This window comes from Mobula hypostoma, chromosome 24 (assembly GCF_963921235.1).
Source record: "Mobula hypostoma chromosome 24, sMobHyp1.1, whole genome shotgun sequence".
In the NCBI taxonomy this organism is placed as follows: domain Eukaryota; kingdom Metazoa; phylum Chordata; class Chondrichthyes; order Myliobatiformes; family Myliobatidae; genus Mobula; species Mobula hypostoma.
In genome coordinates, this window is record NC_086120.1 from 24,575,380 (window position 1) to 24,580,575 (window position 5,196).

Below are 5,196 nucleotides of genomic sequence, written 5' to 3' on the forward strand. Positions count from 1 at the left end.
GGTATCTAATAACGTGACCACTGAGTGTATACTGAATAGCCCAGTTCTTATTCTATAACCATGACCCCTGGCACTAGATACACCCTCTACAGGAAACATTAATTTCACATGTACCCTGTGAAACTGTAAGAATTTTGGATGTTACAATGGCAGACTGTTCTTGCTTAAACGGGACGTTGATAAAAAGTGGTGCTTCCCAGAAGTTGGCGTTGGGACCATTGATGTTACTGACAGAGATTAATGACTGTAGGTCAATTCCTTATCTCCAAATCTATCTCATCATGGCCCTTGCACTTTGCTTACCTGCACTTTAATGTAGCTGCTGCACTATATTCAGTATTCGATTTGCTTTTCATTATCTTGATGCACCCGTGCATTGCATGAGCTGCCTGGTTGGCGTGCAAACAAAAAGATTTTCCACAGCATCGCAGTGCGCAATATAATGATAAACCAATTCAATCTCAGGCTCGAGTGTGGGGGGCGGGGGGTAAAAATTCAGGAACCTTGTGAGTGCTGTAAACAGTGCTGAGAATAGATGCAAACAGGGTAAGGAACAGGCAAAGAAGTAGTAAGTGAATTTTAATGCAGATAAGTGCAAAAGACTCATTGTACCAAAACCGGACTGGAGAATGTAGACACCAGAGATTCTGCAGATGCTGGAAATCCAGAGAAACACACAAAAGGCTGGTGGAACTCGGCAGGCCAGGTGGCCTCCATGTAGGGGAATAAACTATCGATGTTTTGCGCTGAGACCCTTCAGCAGGTTCAGAAGAAAGGGAAGGAGGAGGGGCCACCAGGGCGAAGGTGATAGGCAGGTAAGGAAAAGAGGCAAGAGGACAGTGATGAATAGAAGAGAGAAGGGGAAAGGAAAAACAATTTCAGGATGGAGAAATCAATGCTCATGCCATCAGGTTGAAGGCTACCTTGAAGTAATATGAGGTGTTGTTCCTCCACCTGAGAGGGGCTTCATTCTGACAAAAGATGATGTCATGAACAGGATAAGAATTAAAATGACTGGCCACCAGGAAATTCCACTTCTGGCAGATGGAGTGGAGGTGCTCAAGAAAGCAGACTCCCAATTTACGTCGGGTCTCATCGATATAGAGGAAGCCGTATCAGTATACCGGATACAATAGACAACCCCAACAGGTTCGCAGGTGAAGTGTTGTCTCACCTGGAAGAACTGTTTGGAGGTAAGGGAGAAGATAAATGGACAGGTGTAGTATTACTGTCATTTGCCGGGATCTGAACCAGGAGCAAAATCAGTGGGGAGGGAAAACTGGGCAAGGCAATCACCACGGAAAGTGGTGAGTTAGAGGGGAATTAAGGATATGTTTGCTGGTGCGATCCCGTTGAAGATTGCATAAGTTGTAGAGAATGATATGTTGGATGTGGAGGCTCGTGAGGTGGTAGGTGGGGACAAGAGGAACTCTATCCTGTTAAGGCGGTGGAAAGGTGGAGTAAGCACGGACGTCTGGGAAATGGCGGAGATATGGGTGAGGGCAGTATCAATGGTGGAGGAAGGGGGACCAACTCTTTGAAGAAGGAGGCCATCTCTAATGTTCTGGAAAGGAAAGCCTCATCCCGGCAACGAATGTGGAGGAGACGAAGGAACTGAGAAAAGGAATCACGTTTATAAAGGAGACAGAGTGGGAAGAGGTATAGTCAAGATAACCATTGGAATCAGCTTTATAAAAGATGTCAGTTGAGAGTTTGTCTCCGGAGACGGAGACAGAGAGATCAAGAAAGGGGAGGGAAACATTAGAAATGGAGCGAGTGAACTTAAGGGCAGGGTGGAATTTGGAGGCAAAGTTGATGAAATTGCTGAACTCAGCACGGGTGCATGAAGCAGCACCAATGCAGTTGTCAATGCAGCGCAGGAAGAGTTCCGGAGCATTATCAGTGAAGGCTTAGAACTTGAACTGTTCTACGTAGCCGACAAAAAAAAGCAGGCCGGGCTGGGGCTCATGTGGGTGCCCATGGCTACCCCTTGAATCTGGAAAAATGGGAGGAGCTGAAGGAGAAATTGCTGTGGATGAGGACCAGCTCTGCCAGACAGAAGAGGTTGGTGGTGGAGAGAACTGGTTGGGTCTTTTGTTGAGAAAGAAATAGAGAGCTTTAAGGCCTTCTTAATGGGGGATAGAAGTGTACAGGGACTGGACATCCATGGTGAAAATGAGGCGGTCAAGGCCAGGGAACTGAAAATTGTTGATGAGATCGAGATCAAGAAGTTTCACGGACATAGGTGTGAAGGGACTGAACCAAGGAGGATAGAATGGAGTCAAGCTATGAGGACAGGTATTCAGTGGGGCAGGAACAGTCAGAGACGATGGGCCTACCCAGACAGTCAGGTTTGTGGATCTTGGATAGGAGCAGTATGGGGTAAGTGAACTATGAGCTAGGTGGCAGTGGATGGGAATTCTCTGGAGTTGATGAGGTTAGCAATAGTGTCTGTTATGTTTTGTAACTCCAGAAAATAGTTTATTTTTATATTTTTAAGTGAGGCACTCACATATGCATGGTGGTGTAAAGACATCTGCCATTCACGTATTTCATACACATAACGCAAATTAAATTATTTAAGCAAAAAATGCAACAAGATATTTACAAGATTACTCAAACATCACTTAAATATTAAATACATAACACTCCTCCCAGCTTAGCTATAAACTCAACTCAACATGGAATGCATCTCAACTTGAATATATAACATATTACTCTAATCATTATACACACACACAATATATTATATAACACAACAATTATACAGACATCCACAGCATAGTAAATTTTAAATTGTGACATTCAGGCCAAAAGCCGGAGCTTGGGAGGGATATCTTCGCAAACACCTCTATTTCCACCTTTAATAGCCTTATTTTTCCCTTTCAGGGTTCTTTTGAAGACGCAGGCTTCAGTTCTTTGCAGGAATGGGACCAGTTCTCAGGGTTCCACGACTGGCCGTTATTCGTTATGCCAAGGGTTTGGCCTGAGAGGTTCGATCGTGTTTGGAAGTCTAAGATCTCAGGGCTCTGGAGACGGGTGGATGTCACAGCAGGAGACTCGTGTGTCGTCGGGGAGGGAGGCCGGAAAATCTTTCGCTGTGGGCCAGAAGACCCGAGCTCGTAAAAAGCGACAAAACGGACTTTTAACATTGTAAACCAGCGGGTTGTTGTTCTGTCTCCCGCTCGCTGTGAAAATGGGGGCTATCTCCCTTTCCCTTGCCAGGGAGAGAGAGAACCTGTGGTTTGTCGAATGTCAGATGAAATACAAGGCCTTTGGGGTAACTTTGGTGTGTCTTTGCTATTGCTTAGCAGACGGTTGGGTTCGGTGACGGTACCGATGTGCTTTTTTTTTGCTGGTGGGGGGGGGATCGTTGCTCGCTCCCGCTTACGCGCGGGAGGGGGAGGCTTGAGAGGGACTTTGGAGTTCTCACGTTTAACTGTCGTTCATTCTTTGGGACGCTTCTTTGTTTTCGTGGATGTTTCTGAAGAGAAAGCATTTCAGGATATATATTGTATACATTTCTCTGACATTAAATTCGACCTTTGAAGATTTAGTTGTGGAGGTTTCTTACTCTTATGGGATGAGGTCTTCTCTGAAAAGGGGGATCACTCTACTTGGTGTGTGATACTTGTGGCTGTGAAACAATCTCAGATTTTGGGGGCTGCTCCATAGTGGCTGTAGGAGTTGACTCTGGGACTACAGGAAGTGGTTCTGACAGCTCTGGGCACCTTTCTTCTCTAACAATTGACTCTACTTTCCTGATGGATGTGTTGGCTCCAGATGACATCATATGCAATCTCCACTCTGTGGGAGAGTTGTCCTGTTCTGTCCTTAATCTTTCCAAGTACCCACTTTTGATCAGCTCTGTAATCCCCTGCCAGGACTGTTCGTCTAGGCACGAAACATCAAACCGCCATGTTTGAGGAGGTCTCAATTTGTCTCAGCTATTTATCCTGCATACTCCTTCTGAGATTGGATTTGAGAAATGTGAACGACCCAGGAACAACATAGCTGTGAGTTGCTGGTTGTGGAGTGAGCTGCACTGCAATATGAGAGGAGGAAATTTGTGAGCTTCTGATTCAGTGTTAAGCAGTGCAGTTGTTCCCAACATTTTTTATGTCATGGACCCCTACCATTAGATAAGGCGTCAATGGACCCCAGGTTGGGAATCTCTGATGTAGTGTGTGTTCTGCTGATAAACCATTCCACCAAGCCATTTGAAGCTGGATGGTATGGGGCAGATGTAATATGTCTTATTCCATTCATTTTCAGGAATGACTGAAACTGCTCCACAACAAACTGTGGTCCATTGTCACTGACTAGGTGTTCTGGAACACCAGTCTTTGAGAAGTGCCTTCTCAATACATCAGTGTGCGTGGCTGTAGTGGAAGCTGATGGGAATACTTCTGGCCAGTTTGCAGCTGCATCCACTACCAAGAAATTTGTGCCCATGAATGGTCTGGCAAAATCCACGTGGATCCTCTGTCAGGAAAATACAGGCCATTCCAAGGGATACAGAGGCACTGCTCTTGTCATCTTCTGGACATGTTGGCATCATGAATGGGGCACAGCAAGCTGCTCGATCTGCTGATCTATCCCAGGCCACCAACGCTTTGAGCCAACACCTTCATTTTTTCCACACCTAGATAACCAGCATATACAGTAGTTCCTCCAACATGCGAGCTCTCAGCTTACATGGTACAACTCAGTCCCTACGTAAGGCAACCCTCGGCAAGGACAAGCTCATCCCAGCGCTGGTAAAAATGGGGGAACTGGAATTTTCGCTGCATGTTCCAGCCATTTTGGACGGCCACCTAGACCTGAGACAGTGTGGTGTCTATACTGTCTTCCCCTTGCACCATGTCAGCCAGAAAAGGGAGACGTCTGATTTGCATTCAGGAGAATGCGTTGAGGAGTGTCCTCCTTTGTAAATTTTTCATCGATTTCTTTTTCCAGGGGTAAATAAGTCATTCCATCAGCATTTCTATGATTAGTTGTCCTTTTTTTTTTACATAATATCTTTATTACAAATTTGGTGCTATATATACAAAACAGTGACCAACACAATTACTTCACTACAAATAGACAATACACATTAAACCAAAATGTTTCTATCTCTATCAATGATGGCACTAACCCCCCCCCCCCCCCGCAGAGCCCAATGGTCCCAGAACGCCTGTAAGGTCGCTGTAG

At 45.5% G+C, this 5,196-nt stretch overlaps 1 long non-coding RNA gene across 1 annotated transcript in view; it reads left to right on the forward strand.

The window, feature by feature from the left end:
* LOC134337367 (uncharacterized) overlaps positions 1-3,448 on the forward strand; it is a 41,566-nt gene extending 38,118 nt beyond the window's left edge. The window contains exon 3 of the long non-coding RNA XR_010015974.1: positions 2,890-3,448. This is a non-coding gene — a long non-coding RNA (uncharacterized LOC134337367). The remainder of the gene's footprint in view (positions 1-2,889) is intronic.
* The last annotated feature ends 1,748 nt before the right edge of the window (positions 3,449-5,196 follow it).